Source organism: Corvus hawaiiensis, chromosome 3 (assembly GCF_020740725.1).
Source record: "Corvus hawaiiensis isolate bCorHaw1 chromosome 3, bCorHaw1.pri.cur, whole genome shotgun sequence".
NCBI lineage: Eukaryota > Metazoa > Chordata > Aves > Passeriformes > Corvidae > Corvus > Corvus hawaiiensis.
Genome location: NC_063215.1, coordinates 70,430,421 through 70,442,918, shown reverse-complemented (window position 1 = coordinate 70,442,918; position 12,498 = coordinate 70,430,421). Strand labels below are relative to the sequence as shown.

Genomic DNA, 12,498 nt, shown 5'->3' with positions numbered 1-12,498 from the left:
TTGAGGCATCAACACAATTTTTATAATTTCATACTGCTTTTTGAATTTACAGTCTTATTAAAATATTCCCAGTTGTTCCTTTCATTTGCTGGGCTGAGAAAGAGCTATTTTCATACTGTGTAGCCATACAAATAGCAGGACCTTGAAAGGTTGACTTGTTTGATATTATATGGTAGGGAAAAAAAGTTTTGTAGATGGAATTTATTTATTTGCTGCAAGGTAATAAAGACTGTCCTTGAAAATTACTAGCTGTTAAAGAACCACCCTGTGATTTGAACTGGTATTGCCATTAAATTAGCTCCCCATAAGAAAACTGTACTACTTAAAGGAATAAATGACACCAGAAGCTGTTTTCAGCAGTGCTTTGCCAAGCAGTCTTCCAGAGCAGTACCAATATTGAGCAATTAGGAATGCTTGCTTGTTTTTGCTTCATGGGCGTTGACACTGGATTTCTTTCACTGATTTAATATAGAACAAGATTACGTCCTTATTCCTGGACTGTAAAAAAGGATATAAAGAAAATTTTTTTTCTTCTTAAAAAAAAAGGAGTATGATAACATTCAGAGTTGAAGCAGCTGCTGTTCCTGTCTGTAACCAATATATTTGCTTGGCTGGCAGCACTGTTTTAAAAAAATAGGAGGGCATGAAGTACTATCTTAATGCCTGTTGAAGCTAAACTATGCTTTACCAAGGTTTACAGAGGAAGATATCTGCAGGTCAGAGAACCTGTGCTGAAAGAAAGGTGGCATGAGTGGTGCCTAAAGGGTGATATTGTAGCTTCGTGTTCTCAGAATAATCCAGTCAGTGCAAGGACAGTCTCTTTCCTGTGGAAAAGGATGGCTAAGGGATGCATTATATTTGGAACAGACATGCAGAGCAGCACCTTGCTCTCCTCCCTGTTTCAGAGCTCAGTTCAACATGCTATTCTTGGTAGAGTTCTTGTGAAAACCAAAGTTTAGCCATGACTCCTGAAGCAAACTGATTTCTCTACTGACATATGTTTACAAAGATTGGTGGCATGATTTTCTCTCTATCTAACGTTACCTGTTACATAGTTATATACATCAGACTCATTTCCTCATTGCACATTCTTAATGCTTAGATTTTTGTTCATAAATGCTGCTAATTAAACAGCAGCTAGACAAATCAGGTAGAAATACAGGAATTAATGAGTGAGTTTAGTTACTTTGGTGACTTAGAAGTTTAGTTAGCAATCAATGGATTTCAGACCATTTTCAGATGGCTGGGAAGAGGGTGATATTTTCTGGCTTGAAAAATCTTCAGACCTTGAGTGTATCACTGCTGTATAAGAAGGAAAGGGATAGATTTTTACTCAGACTCTTGACTTAGTTTTGGGCAGAATCCAGCTTGCCTAAAGTTACCTGTCTAGGTGTTGGATATTTAATCTAAATTAGCCAGTGGGCTTTTTTCCTATGATCCTGGGGAGAAGCTCCAGCAAAGAATGATTCAAATCAGAATAAAATAAATAGTTAAGTTACATGGTATCAACAGCCCTCTTCAGGGCATTTCTTATATCTCTGGGAAATTAAGCCATAGGGATATTGCTGATGGAAAAAAATGGAGTGTTTTTTAGAATTGATGCAGTTATCATTTTTGTATCATTGGAGTGGTATTATTCCTCCTGAATGCAGTTAATTCGAAAGTTACCCATACTAACACATTTTTGGCGAGAAAAAACAAGGCACAATGAGTTCTGTTGGTTATTCTGCATTGGTATTTTTTTATACTAATGTAAGACTGGGCTCAGCCTTGAGGGTTTTCACTCCTCTTTGATAATTTTTCCTTTTGCTGCATTTAGAAAAATAGCTGAGATTTCTGTCTCATTTTCTGTAATGTCAGCAAGACGCATAATTTCTGTAATTACGTTGTTAGCTTGTAATAAATCAGGACCTTACTTGACTTAAGAACCTCATGAAGATGATCGCAGAATTTTTGTCTGTAAAGTCTTTATTAAGTAATTTAAAATCTTATCCCAGTGAGAGCCCTTGCTTGGGCTGATGGTGTGCTAATATTATGTTGCCTTCCAGAGGCAGAAAATATCATAAAATAATGCTGCTAAAGATCTTAATTGTCTCAATACATCCTGGTGTTCTTTAATGCCTCTAAATTAATTAAGCAATTTAATATTTTTATTAAGTCTTGAATTGCATTACTTTGGCAGAAATGTAAAGCTAATATGATTGTGTACCATAGGAATGGAAGTACCTGTGTTTTTAAGGATTGTTCCCCAACATTGCAATTATTAGTAAATTTCTAGTTCAGAAGGTTCATAAAGCATTTTACTGGTATGTTCCTGGTGGCCACTGAATATGTAACTTAAAAGGTCAAAAGCACAATTACAGGATACTTCAGAAAAAGAGTATAAGAAATGAAGGTTATTGCCAATGGCTTAAGTGCCTGTAGAAATGGAAAATATGTTAAATAAAACATATTTGTAGGAAAAACACTGCTTCTCATAGTCCAGGGAAAGACAATAATAAAGCCAAACACAGCAGTCCCTGCCAATCTAACCAGATTTTCTTCTTACCTTCAGATTCAGCTGTTGGCTTAAAGATAGTTTAGTTTAGTTTTTACATAATCTAGCCAAGTACCTGATTTTAGTATTGCTGGTAGGTAGCATTGGTTCACATCACTTTGGGATTGCTCTGGTACAGTTAAGCTTTCCTTGATGACGAAAATGGTTTTCCAGTATATTTCCACCTCCGCCTGTAACAGGAGAGAAAACAGGTATGAGTCCTCTCCCCAGTTTCTAAGGCATCTAATTTTTCTGGAATATTTAAAAATCTAAGTCACCTCCAGTTATATCATCTATCAGAAGAAGCCCATCATTTTCTTTGCCTTCCAAAGCATCACTGGGAAAACTGTATATACAGGAAAAACAGAGTCATTATGCTTTAGGGAATGTCACTTCTTCTGTGAATGTATAGAAACAACACTATCTCTTTGATTAAATTGAAATGCAGACTGAAACATGCATGGGCAAAACCCATGTTTATTCCAGCTAGAAAATGTGGCTGGGGTTGCCATCAGTTCTCAAGAGAAAGGTATACTTTTACATTTTGTCTAGGTGACAGCGCTTCCATTGCTATAATGCCTGTGAAATCACAGAATAGCACAGCAGTGCTGCCTGGCAGGAGTGATTACAGTGAATCAGAAGTGCCTGCTCTTATGATACCACTTGTGGACGTCAAAGCCTACGTACAGCACACAAACCTTCTGGTCTGCACTGATCCTCTGTCCCCTGGTTAGGGTATAGGTCATCCTACTGCTTTCATAGATATATCCCATTAGAGCTTAATCTCATGTATCACCGAGTTTATATACTTCTGGAGTCATTTACAGTGTTTTACTCATATTAACTCATCTGAGTAAACATATATCAACAACAGATGTTGATTACTACTGCCCTTGGTAGTAATCAGTCCCAAGCTTTTCCTAATACTCAGAATTAAATAAATCCTGAGCAAAGCCAAACCTGTATTATCTGAGCAGAGGAGTTAAAGCGTGGTAGCAAAGCCACTGGCTTATTTTCCCTGCGCTGTCTAGTTTTAGTAGTGCATTGGGATGATACAGTATACTTTGTAATTTTGGGGATCTGATTTGTTGATTAAGTTTTGAATTTAATGACAGAATGTGGCATGACACAAGAGTCTCATGTCAGGGCTTTTATCTTTCCACATGTCATTCCTTTCTTTTTTTTTTCCTTCCTCATCCCTTCTCCCCACCAGGCAAAAGCTGTTCAGGTTTTTATTTTGTATAAACAAACAAACCAAAGAAAAATTCAAGATACTGATAAAGAAATGGCTGAGCTGCTTTTTCCAGTACTGAAGTTCTATATACTAATTCAATACACAATTAATAACAGATCTTTAACATCAGCTGCACAGAGAACCATTCTGCAAGTGATCTTAAGAGGTTAACAGGTTTTCAGACATGAGCAAAGGCATGTTACAGTCCCAAAGCATACTTAAAATGTTCTCCCATAGCGGGTCAGGACTGCTTTCCCACATTGAGCCTTTCTCTTGGTTTTTGCTCCTCCAGGCACAGGGGGACAGGGACAGGGGTTGTGGTCAGGCTCCTCTCTGCCTCTCCTTCTTTCTCATGCTGCTCCCTGTTCCAGCCTGAGGCATCCACAGGCTGCCTTCAGGATGAACCTGCCTGGGCTCTCCATGGGCCATGCATCCCACAGAGCACTGCCAGTGCAGCTGCAGAACTTATCCGTACCCTTGCAGCCAGCTGGAACAGATTGCACCTGGCATGGGGCATCCTCTGCCTCTCTTCACAGAAAGTCCTGCAGCATGGACTGGGAAGCCCAGAGCAGAGGTAAATCCAAGGCTTCTTAGCTGATTTTATTTCCGTGTTTCAAGTGGCATTCACACGGCCAGATGTGTCAGTGCTGCAATGTTTGCTGCTGTCCCTGGGGCATGCAGGAATATCTTCCTTACCTTCTCAGGGACCCTCTGGGTGCCTGGGAATAGCCCCAGGATGGGGGGGACATCCCCAGATGGCGGGGACACCTCTGTCACATTATCCCAGGGTCCTGCCCCCAGGGAGGGGAAGGCACCTGCTCCACAAGAGCTGCAGTTGAGGCTGGAGGTGGGCAGGTGACCCCATGCCAGGCTGTTGGCTGCACTGTGGATGTATAAGAGTGGATTTAGTAGGTGGGTGTTGGAGATTATTGCACCTCTTGCCAACAGCTTATTTCTTCTCTGTGCTTATAACCATCATTAATGCCATAATTCTCATCAGATGTTTCAGTAAGACATTTGTTGGGTAGTAGTTTGTATCAAGGATACAAAATAAAGAAGTTTTGTGTATCCTTGCTACAAAATGGAGTTTAAAAAGAAATTAATGATTACTTGGATTTTCCTTTACTGCCTGGCAGGCGTAGTTAGGAAAGGCCAAGTTATAGGACATTTCCTACCTGGGTATCCCGGTTAACAAGCTGCACATTTCCATTAAAAGACTTACAATCCCTTTTCAGGAAAGTCCATCTGCTTCCAACTGATAAAGCAGCATATTACTCACTGCACATTCAGCTGCCTCATGATAATTCAAAATTTTAATTAGGCTTTCCCACTTTCTCAGATTTAACATACCAGACATGTATCTTGTGTACATAAGTCACACCCAAATATTTCCTCAAATGCTGAAAAGTCTAATGTTTCATGAGACTTTTTTTTTCTGTTTAGACTAATCAGTTACAGTAAAAAACACTGTAGGGGGGCTTATTAGTTGCAGAGATGGGTGGAGAAAAGGCTATCAATATGAGGGTCATTAATACATTGAAACTTTTGGGTAACTGTTAAAGTGAAACTCTGTGTGAAAGAAATGGAGCGGTATGTTTGCTCAGGACATCTTTTTCAGATAAGGCTGTCTTCCATGAGAAGGGGTATGTTTTTTCTCCCATGCATATAGTGGAGCCTAATCTCACTCTAAGTGGCTAGATGGATCAGAGTATTTATAGACTAAACAGTGGATGGAAGGGATTTTAAAAAACAGTTATTAAGGATGCCAATATGTGATCACGAGAAATGAACACTCTGGAAGGCATTAATCAAAACAGATTTAGATGTGCTGTGTAATGGATGGTGAACATAGGACACTCATAAAGCTTACTTCCTCTCATCCTAGGGCCAGCAACTAAAACACATCAGCTCTGTTGAGTGGTTCTTTGGTGTGGTAGCTTTTCTTGTGTTGACTCTGAAGCCTGTACAGCTCAGGGGTAGATGCCTGTAACTGCAAAGATATCAAAAGTTAAGTGGGACTGCTTCCTAAGTCATTAATGCTGATAACTGTATACCAAATAGTGAGCTTCCTGTTTTGGTCTGTTTAACCATTATTATCTTTTAGTGTCATATAAAATTATGCCTGACATTTAAAAAATTTCAGTGTAAAATAATAATCTTTGTCAGAGACACTAGTAGTCAGGTATCAGTAAGCACCTGAGGGAATAACAATCTAAGAGAGAGTCTAATCACTTTGCAGATTTTAAAAAGCTTTTGTGGTTATATGCCAGATGTGTAGAAAACATAAGTAATAGAGCAATTAGGTTGAAGTACACTTCTAGTGTTCTTTTCCTGATGTTTTCCTTTTTTCCTAGCTGCTTGTTCTACTGATTATTCAGACACTGTAGTGCACTTCTGAGACGCTTTGTATATGAACTGAACTGAGTTGAACACCTTTATGCTGAGCAGTCCTGAGTATTTCCATGATAGGCACTCAGCTTTGTCAATAAAACACTGAAGTCCCTATTCTAGAATGAAACAAATGTGACTGAACAATTTTTGAGCTATGAGACTACCAAACTAAAATCATATCTGAAATGTTTGGATTTTGTTTTACCATGCTCCTCAGAACTTCAAAACAAAATGAAGGCTTCTAGTTCTCCAGCAGCTGAAACAGAGTTGGCTAAGACAGTACTATGAATTGACATGTCTTCACCAGGAACATTCTCTTAATTCAGGATATTAATCGTTAGTTTTTACCTCTGTAAAACTGAATGAAAGGAGCATAAAATGATTGGTTTTAGTCATCCTGAATAAACAAAAGTAGAGCAAGTTGAATGAACTTGAGTGATAATATATTTGTCCCAGTAAAGAAATTCTGGTTTGATCTACATTTTGCACATTTTTCTGTCATATCAGTGGGGAGGCACTTTTCAAGTGTACAAACATTGCAGTTGCAATCTCTTACCATCCATCTTTTATATTGTCTTGGTCCAGAATGATCCTAATGTCTTTCTAATGAGATCCACTGAAAGAAGTGCAAGGCAGAGACGCTTCTTCCAGCTTACAGTCTTTTTTATGTCTGAAGCTTAAGGATCAAAGTATTTTCTGCCCTTTAAAGGCCATTGGAAATAGAACTTGCCTTTTTTTCTGATTTTTTTTTTATCAGGATCATATTCATTATTATTTATGTTCATTCAACTATTAAGATGCCTTTTATCTATTTAGGTACCTCTTTAGGCTTTTTTGAGGTTGATAAATGTGATGTGTAGGAGTGTTGATTTTTAATAGATTATTTCAACAAGAAAATAAAAATATTTAACTAAGTCAAATTTTTGAGACCTTTTTTGTCCTGACAGCAAGGCAGAAATTGCACATAATTCATGTAAAAGATCCCAACACATGAGATCACCTTTATCTCTCTTGATGCACACTCAATGTGAAATACCTTATTATGTATAAAGTTTTACCACTCCGTGAATTTTATTTTTCATAGAGAGGAACCTACTTGGTGAAACACAGGAACTAATTTTCTCAGTGCAGAGCCAATGCATGCAAATTTGTCTTCTCAAGTAAACAGGATAGAAATTACTGTATCCATAGTTTTGCTTTCCACAAAAGTAGTTCTCTTCTTTAAAGGTCTTTCTGACACTCTAGTCTCAAGTGAGATTTTATCAAAAATAAATAAAAATCTAAAGGCAGCACCCAGGGTCTCTTCTTGTTTTAAATATTCTCATGAATATAGGAAAGGAATCATGCAAGTCATAAAATGTGATTTTAAGTTCTGTACCTGGAATATCGAGTGCCTGCCTATCCAGACCACAACTTTTTTTTGGAAGGTATTGAAATCACAGCTGTATTTGTGGTGCCATAAATTCCAGTCCTCTCTTCTTCATAGCGTGTCTCCGTGTGCAGGGCCTAACTCAAATTCCTTGGCTGTGTTGCCTCCCAAACCACACCCGAGTGAAAATCCTGCTAGGACCACTCTCACAGTTTTGTGGCAGAGATTGAGTGCCAATGCCTAGAAGCACCCCTCAAATTAAATTTTCTAGGGCAGACATGGCAAAGGAGGTTAGAGGTGGCTGATGATGGCTTATTTAAGGTCCAGGGTTCATGCTGGTAGCTGGAATGGGGTTTGGGGGGTTTGTTGACAGCGTTGTTCAACTGGAGCTTGATGTTCTGCATAAGCTGAATTGTCAACTGCCTTTGGTTATTATTCATAAAGAGTTGAGTTTATTAGCTTTGTAGCTGAATATACAAACAGCACAAGCTTATTTGAGGAGACTTAGTTTATTGTAAATTAAGGCAATGAATTCCAAAGCTCTGAGTCACAACCTGCATTATTAGGAGGGTAAAGCTGGATTCTTGGTAGTAATGGTATAAAACTAAAATAAAGTAGAAAATTGCAGGGAAGAATTTTTTTTTTTTTTAATTGAGAATAGCTTGAAAAGCTAATTTAATAATAAATCAGTTTTTTGCTAACTAAAAGCATAATAACTCGATAAGAGGGCAATTATTAAAATTCCAGTTTTAATTGCCAGAAACTTCAATTCCTCAGCTAAAAGGAGGCTTTACTAACTAAAAAAGGCTTCTATTTTCAGTTGTTTTGCAGGCTTAAAGTTTGAAAGTTATTTAAAACTGACTTTGATCATGTAGCAGAGTTTTTTAAATTACTTTTCTGCATTGATAATGTAAATGAGAAATATTTTTCAGCCTTTATACTTTCTGAATAAAAAAAGGGTCAATTAATTTTTAAACTTTCAAGTTTTTTTAAGTGTAATTCACATTGTTGTTTCATGTTGTTGACACTATGTAAGCATTCCACTAAGGACCTCTAGGGACCTCAATCAAACAAAAATTGGTACATACTGTGCAAATTGTAGTTTCTCTACGTGAGTGAATTATTAGTGTGTAGATTCACTGCTGCATCGCTGGAATGAAGTACTAAAATCAGAGTTGCTGTCTTGAAAAGTCTGGAACACTCCTTCCTGAGCCAAAAGATCGAGCTTTACCACCAAAGGCTCCATGAGATCCTTACAGAGCTTCTGTGTCACTTTACAGAGTGAAAACCCTTTCCAGGTGGGAGGGAGTTCTGATGCACATGATCTCCCTGGCTGCTCTTTGCCTCTTTCTGAGAGTTTTGCCTTCTTTGGCACATGACCCTTGCTGCAGACGCGCTTCCTTGTTTTGCTCTTCCCGTGCATTGTCAGTCTGGGAGCAGTGGTGGGAACACAGCGTTATAGCAGTGTAATGGCCAGGCTGAGAAACGCCTAGCGAAAGAAATGTTTCAGGAGGTGAGTTTGGTGTGACAGTCTCTCATCAAACATAGATCCTGGCCTGAGAAGGTCAGTCTCGAAGCCTGTTCTTGAAAAGGTGTGCCACACTGACATCTCCAGCTAGGAATTGCTTCGCACTGCTTGCAAGACAAATAATACAAATTCTGGCCATATTTAATCTGATTTGCTTCCTTTCTGTCCATTCATTCAAATATGGCCTCTCCTGTGTTTATTTGGTTTAAGGGGCTGTTCATATTGGCTTCCACTCTGACTCATTGCATTTCTTGACTGTGCAGGGTTTTAGTGAAGGGAACAGGTGTCATCCAGGAGAGTGTTTTACCAGAGGAGGGAGAGACCTTCATGGTTAAAAGGATATCAGAAGTGTGTTACAAGTGCTGGGCTGGCATGCAGCAATGTACGTGGGTAGTCAATGTGTATTTTCTTCCCTCCTGAAAATTAACTGGAATATAGTCTCAGCTTTGTTAATAACCTCAGCCTTGTTGTTGCTCTTGGGTTTTGGTGTTGTTTTGGGCTTTTTTTCCTGAGAAACTGAACATGCAGCATAGCAAATATATTCCCTCTCTGGTCTGTTGCCTCCTTTTACTCCTTACCTGGGAGTAAAATCCCCTTGGCGTTCTGGTACAGTATGAGACACTGAAAACCTGTGAAATATCTTGATTCAGATTCACTCTTCTGTATTTTAAGTTATTCAAAGGGGTCTGGAAGCCTTAGGCTGCAATAGCATGCAATAAGTGGAATAATAATGGCACATGGTTCTATTTGGCCCTAATTATTTGTAATGAAATGGAACATGGTGGTCAGTTGTTAATCTTTCTCCTACACTTCTGACTTCAGAAATTTACAACACAAGAGGAAAGTGTTTTGTTTAGGTTTTAACTATTAATATTTTTGCTTCCTCTGTTACACTTTTTACATGAAAAATAATATTCCAGACCAACTTTTTAATTTGGTTAGCTTGAAAGATTGCATAATTTGGAAGAAAAGGAAACCCCAGTTCTTAATTCTGCCTTTGTGTCAACCTGCTCCTTGGTTTGAATGGGCTCAGCATCCCATCTCCCTCTCTGCTGGAGGTGCCCATTTCCAGACTTGTGACTGACAAGCTACACAAGTTTGCCTGCTGATTCGGCTGCAGACTTATAATAATAATCTCCCCAGGAAATGGTAGATCCCCCAACACTGAACACTTTTAAGATTTGGCTGGACAGTTTGCTGGGCTATCTTGTCAAGACCGTGATTTTGCCAGGAAAGGTCCAACCTCATATTCTATGATTCTATGACTGCTTGTACTATATTGGAGAAACTGTTATCTTCAATACAGTTTGGTCACCAGGTTTGAAAAAAATCTGAAAATACACAATAGGAGGTAGGTGTGAGCAGCCCAAAGGCTTGTCAGTACCATGTTATTACCACTGCTCCAGATCTCTGTGTGATAAATACATGCTTGAGTTGTTCTATTTTCACCTAGGTCTCTCAGATTAAAAAAAAAAAAAGAAAAAGAAAAACCAGTGTTATTTGGCAATAAAAAGTATTTAAAGCTTTTGTCTTGTCTTGCTCCAAATGAGGCCTTTTGGCTTTTATGTCTGTGTTTTCCCCATGTTTCTATAATCTATTTTAATAATTGTTCCATCTTTTGTTTTGTTCACAGCCTACATGCTGACACAGTACCAGTTTTGTTTCCAAAAGAGGAGTTCACAGAATTACAGTGTCTGATCCAACTAGCTGCTCTGATGATCCTCACTGGACCATGTAGGTAAAATTCAAAAAACCCTGTATATATCCACACCATATCTTTGACAGTATTCAACATACTGGGAAACAGCTGATTTTTGGCAACAGCGCTCACTTTGTGGAGTCAGGATCTTTTGGAATTATTGGACTACAATATCATTAAGGCCCTTTCTTGTCAATAGAAGCACAAAAGTAGACTGTCATGTGTCACAATGTGCATGGTCGTCTTGCCACATCTATTTTAAGTAGTTGTGGGAGCTGGCAACAGTGTGATGCCCATCATTCCTGTAGGAGTACCTGAGCTAACTTTAGTAGCAGCTGCAGCGGTGAAATTTTCAGCATAGGCACAAAACCCAGCAGAGAAATTGAATAAATTCTGAAGCTGCTAGTAAACCTTGAGCTTCTTGTTGTTACAGCCACACAGCTAGCAGAATAACAGCTAGCCAGGAAAGAGATAGGCTGAACAGGTTTACATGCATGAACCTCTGTCGTTGTCTATAAGAAGAGTAGAGGAGTATCATGGTATTAGTATTCAGAAGAAAGATGCCTTCAAGCTATTTGTGTTGATCATCTTGAGCTTCTGCACAAATCTTCAAGTTTCAGACAAAATATAAAATGTAGCCAATATTCTATCTCCAGGATTTCCCCGCAGAATAATTCAGTTTTGCTATGAAAGAGGTGTGAATCCAACAATTTAGATTCAGTTTCTTGAAAAGTGTATTTTTCCTTTTTGTTTTGATATGCTAGCTGCATTTAATTTCAACAAGTCACCTCCCTCTGAGCTAGCAGACCTAGGCAAAGGACTAAATTGTTCTGATTAAATTGCCAGCATTTATTGTCTCTTGACTGCTTTCTCCCTTGTATGCTATGCTGTTTTATGTCTCAGTTGCAGTGGCACTTAAAATAATTCACATGAATAGGTAAGCTGCAGAGTTTATGTCTACATTATAATTGGTGTTTCTTTTATATTCCTAACACTGTAAAAGCTCCACCTTGGTTTGCATTTCTAATTTTGTGGAAATGAACTGTAAACTTGGATGTGTAGCAGTGGTTTACATGGCCTGTATTTACACATGCAGGCACAGTCTCTGCACATAACAAACAGCTCTCCTCACATTCTCTTTTGGGACTGTGACACTGACAGTTTATTGTGATTGTTTCTGGAGCATCTTGAGATTTCAGTCATTCAGTTCTGTCTGGAGAAGGTTTCTAAGTAAGTCATCTCAGTAAAGCATTTTCAGAGTGTACTGGCTGAATTTTTTATGGCTTCAGTTTTAACAGCAGGTGTCTCAGATGAATCCTGGAACAATGCTTATCCCTGCTTTTGTATCCTGAAATTATGACAAGGTATATTACACGCTATTACACACAGAGCTGACTTTCATGTTGTGTTGACTATATTCCAGATTTGATTAGATGGTTTTCATATATTTTGCAAAAAGTGAAAGGTTGTGGTTTGGGATTCTTATGTTATTTTCTTTTTTTTTTTCTTCCCCTAAGATGGCAGTTTTTCTATTAATAAATACCGAAAACATATTTTTTATGGTTTGGTGGTTAAAATTAAATTTAAGTTATCATAATTCATAAATGGGTTGCCATCTCCAGAATGGAGAAGAGATTCATTTCTGAGAAGAGATTCATTTCTGTTGTGAGTATCCAAAGTCTTTCCCAGTTGTAACTGATGGGTGTAGAGGGATTCCTTGTGGAACAAGGGCGTATGATAC

At 38.4% G+C, this 12,498-nt stretch overlaps 1 protein-coding gene and 1 long non-coding RNA gene across 4 annotated transcripts in view; one reads left to right on the top strand and one right to left on the bottom strand.

The window, feature by feature from the left end:
* LOC125323826 overlaps positions 1–3,149 on the bottom strand; it is a 33,020-nt gene extending 29,871 nt beyond the window's left edge. For both annotated transcript variants that reach the window (XR_007202666.1, XR_007202667.1), the window contains exons 1-3: positions 3,078–3,149; positions 2,815–2,882; positions 2,613–2,727 (exon numbers count right to left, since the gene is read on the bottom strand). This is a non-coding gene — a long non-coding RNA (uncharacterized LOC125323826). The remainder of the gene's footprint in view (positions 1–2,612; positions 2,728–2,814; positions 2,883–3,077) is intronic.
* The window catches only part of CHRM3 (cholinergic receptor muscarinic 3), a 265,214-nt gene that overhangs the window by 131,039 nt on the left and 121,677 nt on the right, over positions 1–12,498 (top strand). For both annotated transcript variants that reach the window (XM_048299138.1, XM_048299139.1), the window contains one exon: positions 10,692–10,792. The gene's annotated coding sequence lies outside the window, so the exon portion shown is untranslated. The remainder of the gene's footprint in view (positions 1–10,691; positions 10,793–12,498) is intronic.